The sequence below is a fragment of the Penaeus chinensis genome, chromosome 7, assembly GCF_019202785.1.
Source record: "Penaeus chinensis breed Huanghai No. 1 chromosome 7, ASM1920278v2, whole genome shotgun sequence".
Classification (NCBI taxonomy): Eukaryota; Metazoa; Arthropoda; class Malacostraca; order Decapoda; family Penaeidae; genus Penaeus; species Penaeus chinensis.
In genome coordinates this window covers 17,496,869-17,509,368 of record NC_061825.1, presented here as the reverse complement: position 1 = coordinate 17,509,368, position 12,500 = coordinate 17,496,869, and the positions used below count along the sequence as shown (strand labels likewise).

At 42.2% G+C, this 12,500-nt stretch overlaps 1 protein-coding gene across 4 annotated transcripts in view; it reads left to right on the top strand.

Annotated features, from left to right (window-relative positions):
- Positions 1-12,500, top strand: part of LOC125027087 (putative uncharacterized protein ENSP00000383309) — a 130,501-nt gene that overhangs the window by 39,014 nt on the left and 78,987 nt on the right. The window lies entirely within an intron of this gene.

Sequence of the window (12,500 nt, the reverse complement as noted above, 5' to 3'; positions counted from 1 at the left end):
GAGAGACAGAGAGAGAGGGAGAGAGAGAGAGAGAGAGGGAGAGAGACAGAGAGAGAGAGAGAGAGAGAGAGAGAGAGAGATAGAGAGAGAGAGAGAGAGAGATAGAGAGAAAGAGAGAGAGAGAGAGAGAGACGCACACACACACACACACACATACACACACACACACACACACACACACACACACACACACACAAATCCAGGCATCAATAGGCACTCAATTAAAAAGAACAAAACCATACAAACACCACGAAAAACAAAACAAAAATCAAGGAAACAAAAAGCTGATTCAGGGGAAAGCCAACCAACTTCCCCCACCTGTTCGTCCGCCTGTAACAAGCACTCGCAAGACACGGGGGAGGGGGAGGAGGGAGGACAGGGAAGGGGAAGAGAGATAAAGGATAAGTCCGATATGCGAAGCTGAGCTTCGCCCGGGCTATGCCAATGAGGGGAGCCCGGCCTGTGTCGACTAATGCCGACTCGCTAACGTGTGTCAGCTGGTGCTGACTCGTCTTAGTCCTTACCCGCCGTGGTGCCCAGTCACAGCAGTAACCTCCAGGCGACAATTGCAACTTCTCGCGCCTGGGCGGGGCGCGAACCGCCGACCCCTCGGATGAGAGGCCGACACGTTACCACTGTACTAGCCCGGAGGCTGGGAAGAGAGAGGAGGGAGAATAGGGGAAGAGTGGGGGGGGGGGTGTCATGGATAGTTCCGGCAAGAAGAGTGTTTTTCTCTCAAGGACGTTTCGGAGGAGTGCCAAGAAGACTGATATCAAGAACTGGTCACGTTTCCCTCTCCTTCTCTCCTTCGTCGACGTCCCATCTCTTCTCGCTCGTAAAAAAAAAAAGAATTCTTTCCGTGATTGTACCTTGCAACCGTTATGAGGAGTGAGGGGGGTGAGGTTGTGAATACGTCGATTGGGTTGTGTGTTTTTGGTTGGGTTGTGAGTTGGACGGGGAAGACGTGGAGGGGGGTATGGGAGAGGGGGGGAAAGAGATGTGTGGTGTGTTATGTGTGTGGTGGTGGGTGTTGTGTATGTGTGTGGCTGTTTTATCAGGCTGTGTGCGAAATGGAGTGTGGCGTGTGTGTTTATGGGTGTTGTATATGGGTGGGGAAGAGGGAGAAGGAGGTTAGAATGGGGGGTTAAGTATGTCTTGCGTGTGTGATAATGCTTGCTGGTGATGCTAGCTGTGTGCGTGTGTGTGTGTGTGTGTGTGTGTGTGTGTGTGTGTGTGTGTGTGTGTGCTTATTATGTGTGGATATGTATACGTGTGTGTGTATGTATGAGGCTTTACTTTTCATTATACAGAAGAAAACTATTCTTTTCAGTAAACAAAAAAAAAATAGGGAAAATGGACTAACCGGGAGAAGAGCAAGAAGAGAGAGGACACAGAGGAAAAGGAATGCCAGAGAAGATTAGGAAAAGGGAAGATGAAATAATAATAAAAAAAAAAAAATCGAAGGCCAAGTTTGTTTCGAAATCCGAACAGTTAACAGAAATAAAATGAAATAAATCGAAGTGACATTGACAACTATTATTATTTTTTTGTGCAGATAAACAAAAGCATAAAGGAATTAGGAATTTGAAGAAATCGTCGTATTAATCAGAAAATGATACACCAAGAATCTCCACGATCTGTCCTTAATCATAAAAAAATTGAAAAAAAATATATAAAAGAAATAATCACTGACCGAGATTCATTAGATATATATTTTTTTCCCGTCCTTGGAGCTTCTATCCTTAAAAACAAACAAAAAAAAAACAAAAAAATCGGGCTACCTATTGTCCGAGAAGTTAACAATGACAAGAATGATAACCATTTAGATAATATCATTCATAGATGTCGCTCACCGAATAAGCCAGATTTGCTTTTGGAAGAAATTGTTAAGATATTTAGAATAAGATGAAAGATGTTGATATAGGAAGCGGTTACGTAAAGGGGATTGGGACATAAAAGAGCTTTAATATATTCGAAAAAAAAATCCGATTTTAATGGGATTTCATTTATTTGCTTCTTTTTTTTTTAGGTGAAAATGTTCAATTGGCGGGTATTTATGGTCCTTTTACGCAAGTTTAGACGAATTTGGATTTCTTCATATCTCTCTATTATCTTCTTCCTCCCCCTTTCTTTTTATCTTCTCCCTCTCCCTTTCTGTCTTCTCTTACCCCCTTCCCTCTTTCCCTCATCCTCCATCTCTCTATTTCCCTCATCCTCTCTTCATCTCTCCTCACCCTCCTCTCTCCAACTCTCCATCCCCGTTCTCTCTCTCTCTCTCTCTCTCTCTCTGTCTCTCTCTCTCTCTCTCTCTCTCTCTCTCTCTCTCTCTCTCTCTCTCTCTCTCTCTCTCTTTCTCCCTCTCCCTCTCCCTCCCCCTCTCCCTCCCTCCTTCCCTCTCTCTCCCTCCTCCTCCCCATCCCTCCCTCCTTCCCTCTCTCCCTCCCATCCCTCCCTCTTTCCCTCCCTCACTCCCGTTTCCTCCTGGCGTGAAATTCCTTCATCTCTTAATTCTGAAGGAGTGGACACCGTTGTCGCGCTAAACCAACAGTACGAGTGTCAAGTGGCGAAGCGGAGTATGAAGAGAATTTCCTGTCGAAGGTGAAGAGGGAGTGATGGAAGGAGGGAGTGGAAGATGGAGGGAAAGATGGAAGTAAGGGAGGGGAAGGAGGAGGGAGTGGAAGTAGGAGGGAAAGATGGAAATAAGGGAGGGAAAGGAGGAGGGAGTGAAAGAAGGAGGGAGTGGAAGATGGAGGGAAAGACGGAAATAAGGGAGGGAAAGGAGGAGGGAGTGGAAGATGGAGGGAAAGATGGAAATAAGGGAGGGGAAGGAGGAGGGAGTGGAAGTAGAAGGGAGTGGAAGATGGAGGAAAAGACGGAAATAAGGGAGGGAAAGGAGGAGGGAGTAAAAGAAGGAGGGAGTGAAAGAAGGAGGGAGTGGAAGATGGAGGGAAAGATGGAAGTAAGGAAGGGAAAGGAGGAGGGAGTGGAAGATGGAGGGAAAGATGGAAATAAGGGAGGGGAAGTAGGAGGGAGTGGAAGATGGAGGAAAAGACGGAAATAAAGGAGGGAAAGGAGGAGGGAGTGGAAGAAGGAGGGAGTGAAAGATGGAGGAAAAGACGGAAATAAGGGAGGGAAAGGAGGAGGGAGTAAAAGAAGGAGGGAGTGAAAGATGGAGGGAGTGGAAGATGGAAGAAAAGACGGAAATAAGGAAGGGAAAGGAGGAGGGAGTGAAAGAAAGGTGAATAGATGGGGAAAGAATGAAGGGGATAAAGAAAGAGGAAAAGAGGTAAGAAGGAGGGGGTGGAAGATGGAGAGAGGAGGGACTGAGGGGAAGAGAGATTGAAAGTGGGAAAGAATGATGTGATGAAAGAGGAAAGAAAGACCACGAAATGGGAAAGAATGAGGAAGCGAAAGGATGAGAAAAAAGGAAAGAATGACTACGAGTAAAGGAGAAAGAAAAAGGATAAAGAAACGGGGTAGAGAAAAAACAGAGAAAGAAAGGGTAAGAATTAAGAACCAAAGAGCAAGACGAAAATAAATCAACAGAAGAAAGAAAGGCGGAAGAAGGAGAAGAAAGGAAACCAGCAACAACAAACAAGAGAGAGAGAGAAAGAAGACCAAAGAGAGAAAGAATGAAGAAGGATAAAGATAGAAGGGAAGAATAAACGAAAGACAAAAAGACAGACGAAGAAGAGAGGGAAGAGGAACCGTCATGACTTCGTGTGGTTAAATCGTGTTTTACGTTTCAAATCATTTCGCGATTAAAGAAGAGAGAGAGAGAGAGAAAAAAAAAAGGGAATATTAAGAGTTGGTGTGAAGCTTCTTGATTCTTTTTCTTCTTCTGAAACGAGAAGAAAAAAACAAGGCTGAGAAGATTGGGTAAGAGAGAGGGAGGGAAGAGGAGGAGGGAGAAGAAAGGTGGGGGTAAGGGAAGGAATGAAAGGAGGGAGAAGGAGAAAGGGTGGAAAGGAAGAAGGGAGAATGAGAAAGGGAGGAAAGGAAGAAGGGAGAAGGAGAAAGGGAGGAAAGGAAGAAGGGAGGAGGAGAAAGGGAAGGAAAATATGGGAGAAGGACGGAAGAAGAGGAACGAAAGAAAGAGCAGAAGAAAAAAAAAAATTAGACACATCAGAGAAAGTAAATACCAGACAGCAGGGAGAAAGAAAGAAAAAAACAATAAAAGAAGGAGACAGAAAAAGGGAAAAGAATTTATAATTTCTTCGAAGATGCAGCACAGGAAGCCAGACGACCCTGAGTTGAGAGAATGGGGGGGGGGGGGAGGGATTTGAAAAAAAAAAATAATAATAATAATAAGAAAGGGGGTAAAGAGAGGGAATTAGAAGAGATATGTGAAAGCGAAGAGGAAGAGGAAAATGACTAAATCGTAATTGCGGTTTAATTGTCGTCTTCTTGCCAGGATCTTATTGAATCCACTCCCCTTTCCTCGTCCTCCTTTCGGTTGCCATTAACGTTTTGATAATTATGAATCTCTCGGCGAGATTGGAACCATTGTTGTTCCAGCTGTTAAGGGGCGTTTATTGCCAAAGGAACCCTTGATGAGTTTATGATTAGAGGATCCGATTCTCTTAGGGAAAGGATCAAATTCGCGGATGGAGGATCCAATTCTTCACGAAGAGAGCCAGACGCCGGATGTTGTTTAAACACGGATGTAATGCAAATGCTTATTTAAAAGAAATCTACAGCTTTTTCCTTTTCTTTCCCGTTTTCAATCAAATACTATCTCATTACGCCATCATTTAAGGAACAGCCTTCCAGGATGTGTCGCAAGAGCAGCGGTAATAACGGCACCGCGACGAGAAATAATCGGCGGTCGTAATGGCGAATTAAAGGAATTAACGAGGTGTGCGCAACGCCATCTATTGGAGGCCTGCGGGAACTACAGTCGGGTGTAAAAGGGATCGTGATTTCATGGCTGACCTTTGGGAGAGCAGACGGCGACCTTGAAGGACGGGGAAGAGGAAAGGAGAAGAAAGAGACGATAATGAAGGTGAGGGGGAGGGAGAGATAAGTGACAAGTGGAAAATAAAAAACAGAGAAATAAAAAAGCAAGAAAGATAAAAGAGAGAGAGAAAAAAAATATATACATATCATCCTCCAACGTGGCTTCGAGGCGATGCCTACCCCAGCATCACCTTTAAAAAAAAAAAAAAGAAGGAAATGCTAGATGCGCCTCGTTCTCCATCTCTCCCCCTCCTCCCCCCCTTCCTCCCCCCACCCTTCCCCTTCGCGCTAAGCCCCCTCAAGCGCCATGTTCAGCGTGGGCGTGGATGCTGCTGCGCCCACGCTCCCAAGTGGGCGCTGGGCAAGAGACATATATGGTCTGGTTGAGAGCGGACTTCAGACCAGCTGGACCGCGTATTAGTATGACGTCATTTCCGAAATGTATGTGTTGGATATGGGTAGTTGGGGGCGAGTGGGTGTGTGAGAGTGTATGGTTTGATTTGCAGTGATAGCTTTTACGAATGAATAGGGGAAAATATGTACGTTTGAAAAAATGAAGTAGGGAGAGGAGGTAGAACAGAGATGATAATAACGAGAACTGTGATGTAAATGATATACGAAGTAACATACCTTCGTTCCGGATAAATATGCATCATACCAACACCATACCCAAATAAAGACAAAAAGCAAAAGTACACCCGATATACGGAGAATACACTCTTTTTCTTTCATATTTTTGGTCATTCTTGCATAAAACTGTAGCCACCCGCATCAGCTTGTAAGGATATGCAATTATGATTACAATAGCGATCATGCAAATTGCAGACGCAGGCGCACGCACACGGAATTTTATCTGTCGTACTCTTTGCAATAGCATTAGGAAATAGGAAGGTTGAAGTAGGAAAATAGGATATTTCTTAGAAATGGCGAAATAAGATATTTAATAGAAATAGGAAAATAAGATAATAAATGTGGGAAAAGAAACTAATGAATAAAAATGGATAAATAAGATATTTAATAGAAATAGGAAAATAGGAAAACCAGGAACAACGAAAAATGACGAGTGATTAAGCTGTATAAAAGTATAAAAAGAAATAGGTAAATACCATTTTCTTTTTTACCATAGAACCTTTAACGAAAATGACAAATTCAGAATTCGTTATTTTTGTTTGTAAAATGTCAAGGCCAGTTTTCTGTTCCCTCTTCCTATTGTTATGATTGTTTGTATTTGTCTTCATTGTTGTCATTGTTATTATCACTTCGAAATAATTATTGTCATTATTCCTATCGTTGATTTTTATTTATATTAGTCATATTTATATTATTTGTATTGTTATTGATTTTATTATCAAGGCTATTGCCATTTTTTTATCGTTGATTTAATTTCGATTACTATTGTAGTTTATCACTATTAATACTATTATAATTATTATAATTTTATAATAATCATTATGATTATTCTTATCACGATCACGTCATCTCTCTCTGTCTTTGAGTCTGCATGCTTATATGTGCGCGCGCGTGTGTGTATGTATCTCTTTATATATATATATATATATATATATATATATACATATATATTTATTTATTTGTCATTTATATACATATATATACATATATATATATATATATATATATAGTGTGTGTGTGTGTGTGTGTGTGTGTGTGTGTGTGTGTGTGTGTGTGTGTGTGTGTGTGTGTGTGTGTGTGTGTGTGTGTGTGTGTGGGTGGGTGGGTGTATCTGTGTATGAATACATTTATATGAAATATATATATTTTATATATATGTGTGTATATATATTAATATATATATATATATATATATATATATATATATATATATATATGCATACATACATACATCCGCACGCCTGGCCGTGGCAGTTCCTCCCGCGCCCAAGCGAGCATTCTCTCGGAATTCCTAGAGTGACTCAACAGCGCGTGTTTTGTTCTCCTGCGATGCCCGGATGACAGATATCACGTACTACAAGGTCGTTTAGACTGTGCGTGTTTTTTTTTTTTTTTTTTTTTTTTCTGTGGATATCTCGTTCTTCGGTTGTTTTTGCGTGATCTTTTTGTCTTGTGTTTTTGTGCGATTTTCATTATCGTTTTTCCCTTTTTTTCTTTGGCTCTTTTTGTTCGTTTTGCTGTTTCTCTTACATTCTTTCCTTTTTGCCTGACGTTGCTCTCTCTTTCTCTCTATCTATCTATCCATCCATCCTTCTCTCTCTCTATCCTATCTATCTCTCTATATATTTATCTATTTACATCTTGATCTTTACATTTATTACTTTATCATTTTTGTGGATATCTAAATGTCTTTTTTTTTTTTTTTTTTTTTTTGTCTTCTGCTTTTTCTTGATTTACGTTTTCTTGCTTCCCTGTTCCTTTCTCTCTTATTCCTTTATTATTTCTATCCGTTTTCCTGTTCTTATGTCTCTCTTTTCGTTTTGTCTCACGTGTTCTCTCTCTCTCTCTCTCTCTCTCTCTCTCTCTCTCTCTCTCTCTCTCTCTCTCTCTCTCTCTCTCTCTCTCTCTCTCTCTCTCTCTCTCTCTCTCTCTCTCTCTCTCTCTCTCTCTCTCTCTCTCTCTCTCTCTCTCTCTCTCTCTCTCTCTCTCTCTCTCTCTCTCTCTCTCTCTCTCTCTCTCTCTCTCTCTCTCTCTCTCTCTCTCTCTCTCTCTCTCTCTCTCTCTCTCTCTCTCTCTTCTCTCTCTCTCTCTCTCTCTCTCTCTCTCTCTCTCTCTCTCTCTCTCTCTCTCTCTCTCTCTCTCTCTCTCTCTCTCTCTCTCTCCTCTCTCTCCTCTCTCTCTCTCTCTCTCTCTCTCTCTCTCTCTCTCTCTCTCTCTCTCTCTCTCTCTCTCTCTCTCTCTCTCCCTCTCTCTCTCTCTCTCTCTCTCTCTCTCTATTTTCTCTCTCTCTCTCTCTCTCTCTCTCTCTCTCTCTCTCTCTCTCTCTCTCTCTCTCTCTCTCTCTCTCTCTCTCTCTCCCTCTCCATCTTTATCTTCTCATGCCCCCCAATTCTTAAAAAACACGAGTGTGTACTTCTCTCCCAAAGCAAACCGCCGTGCGATCTCCACGTAGACATATCATGCACCGCCTCGCATTTCATCCTGTTATCTCAAACAACAAGGTCCCTTCGGTCAGCGCAGAGGTCAAAAGGTATTGATTGGACAGAAATGCTTGCACTGGAATGCTCTTTCGCTGTATGCGGGCGTTTTGGGCATTGGGTATTCTGGAGGCATTACGTCATGTGTGGAGGCTGTGGGCGGAGGTTATGTATACAGGCCGCTGGGCGCCGGGCATGGCAAGTGCCCCTCTTTGGATGCATATGGATGTGCACGAGGATGCAGAGGTATTCATGCATACATACATACATACATACATACATACATACATACAGACAGACATACATACATACATACATACATACATACATACATACATACATACATACATACATACATACATACATTCATACATCCACACATATACATATATGTGTGTTTGTATATATATATAGATATAAAACACACACACACACGCGCACACACACACACACACACACACACACACACACACACACACACACACACACACACACACACACACACACACACATATATACATGTGTGTGTGTGTGTGTGTGTGTGTGTGTGTGTGTATGTGTTTAAGTATGTGTATGTATTAACATATAAATGAGCATGATATGCATGCCTTCATTTCCCAAACTCAAATCCCCTTATACCAACCTCAATAGAACAAGTACACACACACACACACACACACACACACACACACACACACACACACACACACACACACACACACACACCGCCCGACCCGCACACACGAGCGAACAAACACCCGAAATTAAAGACTAAAAGTCGAGGCTGACCATGACGTCATCACGAGGTCAGTGTGCAGGTAACGGACATCCTCTCGTGTCAACAGAAAACGTGACCTGCAGCGAAGAAAACGTGACGAGGGTCAGTCAATTGAGCTTCTATCGTTTTCCCTCGTTATGATTGCTCACTGTGGGAAAGTACTGGTGGGAAAATTTGTGCTATGGGAATTTATTAGTTTTTTTTTTTTGTGTGTGTGTGCGGGGGGGAGGGAGGGGTGGTAGGGGAGATGGGAGTGATGGAAGAGGATTTATTTCAGTTCTTTTCTTTATTTCATTTTTTTTTTTTTTTCATTATCTTTTTATTGTTACCATTTTTTCTTTCTGAAATCGCAATATATAGTTTCTGTCTTGCTTTTTACAAAGGCTTCGAATTCAATAGCTTGGAAGTAGGGAATCTCGAACCTTATCCTAACACACACAAAAAAAACTAAAATCAAGCATTCGATTATCCACTGATTAACGTACACAATGAATCAAAAATGAAAATCAATTACTGACCAAAATATCCGCAGCCCCTTGGGACATCTCTCACCAGGCAGCTAGTACAAAACGAGGAACACCAATTACGTATCCATTCCTGGACACAAAGAGTCGCATTGTACATACGCATACATCGGCGGAGCTCGCAAACAACACATACAATTTCCTCAACCCCCTCCCCTCTCCCCCTCTCCTCTCTCTAACCACCCCCCGCCCTACCTAACCCATGAACCCCCACCCACCCCCCCTCTCTGTCTTTTACCCCCTCCTTCCCTCCCTACTTACTCCTAACTTACCCTCCCCTCCCCCTCCCCACCTACACTCCTTCCCTTCCCCCTACCCCCACCCCAGGGCAAGCAAGCAAGAGGCTGTTGAACCTCCTCCATTAAGTCGAAACCTCTTGCATAGATCATCCGAAACTTCGACCTTATCGACGCGTATACGAACTACCCTCCCTCCTCCCTCCTCCTCCCCTTCCCCCCTCACCAGCGTTCCTTGACAGACCCCTTCGCAAAGGTCACGGCGCTGCGGTTTTTTGTTTTGTCTGAAATATCTCATGTCGGACAGCTCTCGCCAGCGGTGATTCCTGAGACGGACTGAAGCGACTCGAAGCCCCGGATGGAAATGCCTTTGGCTTCGGGCCCGCTGGAGGGACGCTCACTTCGCGGGAATGGAAGGGGGGGGGGGGCGTTGTGTTGTTACGGTGTATATATATATATATATTTTTCTTTGTTATCGCTATCGTTTTATTATCAACTTTATCGTTTTATTTTCATCGTCATCGTCACCTTCATCGACATTGTCATCGTCATCGTCGCTGTCGTCGTCATCGTCATCGTCATCGTCATCGTCATCGTCATCATCATCGTCATCGTCATCGTCATCGTCATCGTCATCATCATCATCATCATCATCATCATCATCATCATCATCATCATCATCATCATGATATTCACCTTCATCATCATTTTGTGCTGGTAATAATAATGATAATAATGTAAACATTAATACTAATAAAGTTGATAATGATACTAATATGAATAATGATAGTGATAATGATAAATCATCATTATTGTTATTATCATTATCATCATCATCAATAAACAACAACGATATCATCATTTCACATCACTGTCATTACTACGATGTTCCTATCGTTACTGCTACTACTGTTACTATTATCATCATCCTCAGTCTTGTCTCCCTCGCGTTGAACCAGTGACCAGATATAAGGAGACCAGTGACCTGTCTCTCCAAGCTGGTACCTGTTTATTGCAAATTCTTTTACGGTTGATGGTCTAGTTTGAAGAAGCCGAAGAAAAAATATGTATAACCAGTTTTATCCTGGTAACCATTAAAGGGGGCTTGCTGTTTGATTTAAAAGTAAGACCTTTTATCTCTGTCAGCGTTTGTCGTCACATATAAATCGGTGCGTTTTCGAGATAGGAATTGCCTCGTGTTACGGACCTGGTTTCTGTGAGTTTTAGAAATGAGTTTTGGTGCGTTTTCGAGATCAGTTTTGCTTCATGATAAGGACTTGGTTTTGTGAGTTTTAGAAATAGGTTCTTGTGCGTTTTCGAGATCAGTTTTGCTTAATGCTAATGATCTGGTTTTTGTAAGCTTTAGAGGTGAGTTTTGGTGCGTTTTCGAGATCAATTTTGCTTTATGATAAGGACATGGCTTTTGTACATTTTAAAGATAAGTTCTTGTGTGTTTTTTCCAGATCAGTTTTGCGTTATGATAAGGTCATGATTTTTGTGTATTTTAGAGATAGGTTCTTGTGCGTTTTCGAGATCAGTTTTGCTTTATGAGAAGAGCTTAATTTTTGTGCGTTTTCGAGATCAGTTTTGCTTTATGAGAAGAGCTTGATTTTTGTGCGTTTTCGAGACAAGTTTTGCTTTATGATTGTGACTTGGGACTAGGTGACTCGCCAGGTTAGTAACTTTTAAGTTTTAGCGGTTTTCAAGCTTTGGTGACTTAGATGCTCTGGTGACTTGAGAGGTAAGTAAGGACTTTTATCAGCGTTTGTTGTCATATATGAATCGGTGTGTTTCAGACATAAGTTTTGCTTTATAATAGGGTCTTAGTTCTTGTGATTTGAGAGTAGAAGACTGGGGACATCAAGGTGGTTGACTTACAAGTTCCGTTGGTTTATAAGTTCTTGAGTCTTTGGTTTTCTAGATCTTTTTAGATATTTATATTTTTAAAAGCATTGGTGCCTTATAAATCGCTGGTGTCTTTGGAGCATTTTTGATAAGAATTCCAGGGGTTTCAGAGTTGTACCGAATTGAATTTAAGAACTAAAGCACTCAGAAGTACTGGTGATAAAGCACTTTTTCCTCGTACTAATTGCAAGGCCAGTTTTGCATTGTGTAATGACCATTGTTGACACAGGGGCGAAGACCAAAGACCAAAGCTTTAAGAAGAAAGAAAAGGAGAGAGAGAGAGAGAGAGAGAGAGAGAGAGAGAGAGAGAGAGAGCGAGCGAGAGAGAGAGAGAGAGAGAGAGAGAGAGAGAGAGAGAGAGACGGAAGGCGCAGAGAAGCACCACCATATAAGGTCTCTTACTTGAACCGATGCTGGGGCTTCTGTGGCGAAGTGTCAACGAACATACTATTAGTGTGTAGGGACGTAAATACAACGAGGTTACCGCCCTGGAATTTTAAGTTTACAGGATATATAGTTTACGGAGATGTAAATACAAGCAAACTCACTGACCTGAAGACCCAAGGATACATGGTTATAGTATACTCTATATAGTACCCTGCACTCTGTGACCAGGAAACTTAATTGTTTGCCAATTGGTTGCCGTCTTTCATGGTGGAAACACAACGACCCGATGCATTAGAGGATGTATGAGTTAACAGGATATAGCCAGTCTGTAATGATGTAAATAGCTTTTTATATCTTGTCAACTAACAGGATACAATTTATATTGACGGAGCGCCGTAGTCTGTAATGAAGTACACACGAGTTTACTGACCCGTGCAAAGGCAGAGGGGGACCGGGGGAGAATGTGCGGGGGTGGGGGGGTCAGAATAGAGGGAAAAGGAGGGGAGGGGAGAAAGAAAGAGGGAGAAGGAAGGTAAAGGAATGGGAAACGGGAGAGAGAACGGAGTAGATGAAATTAGAGGAGCAAATGAAAGAAGGTAAGTGG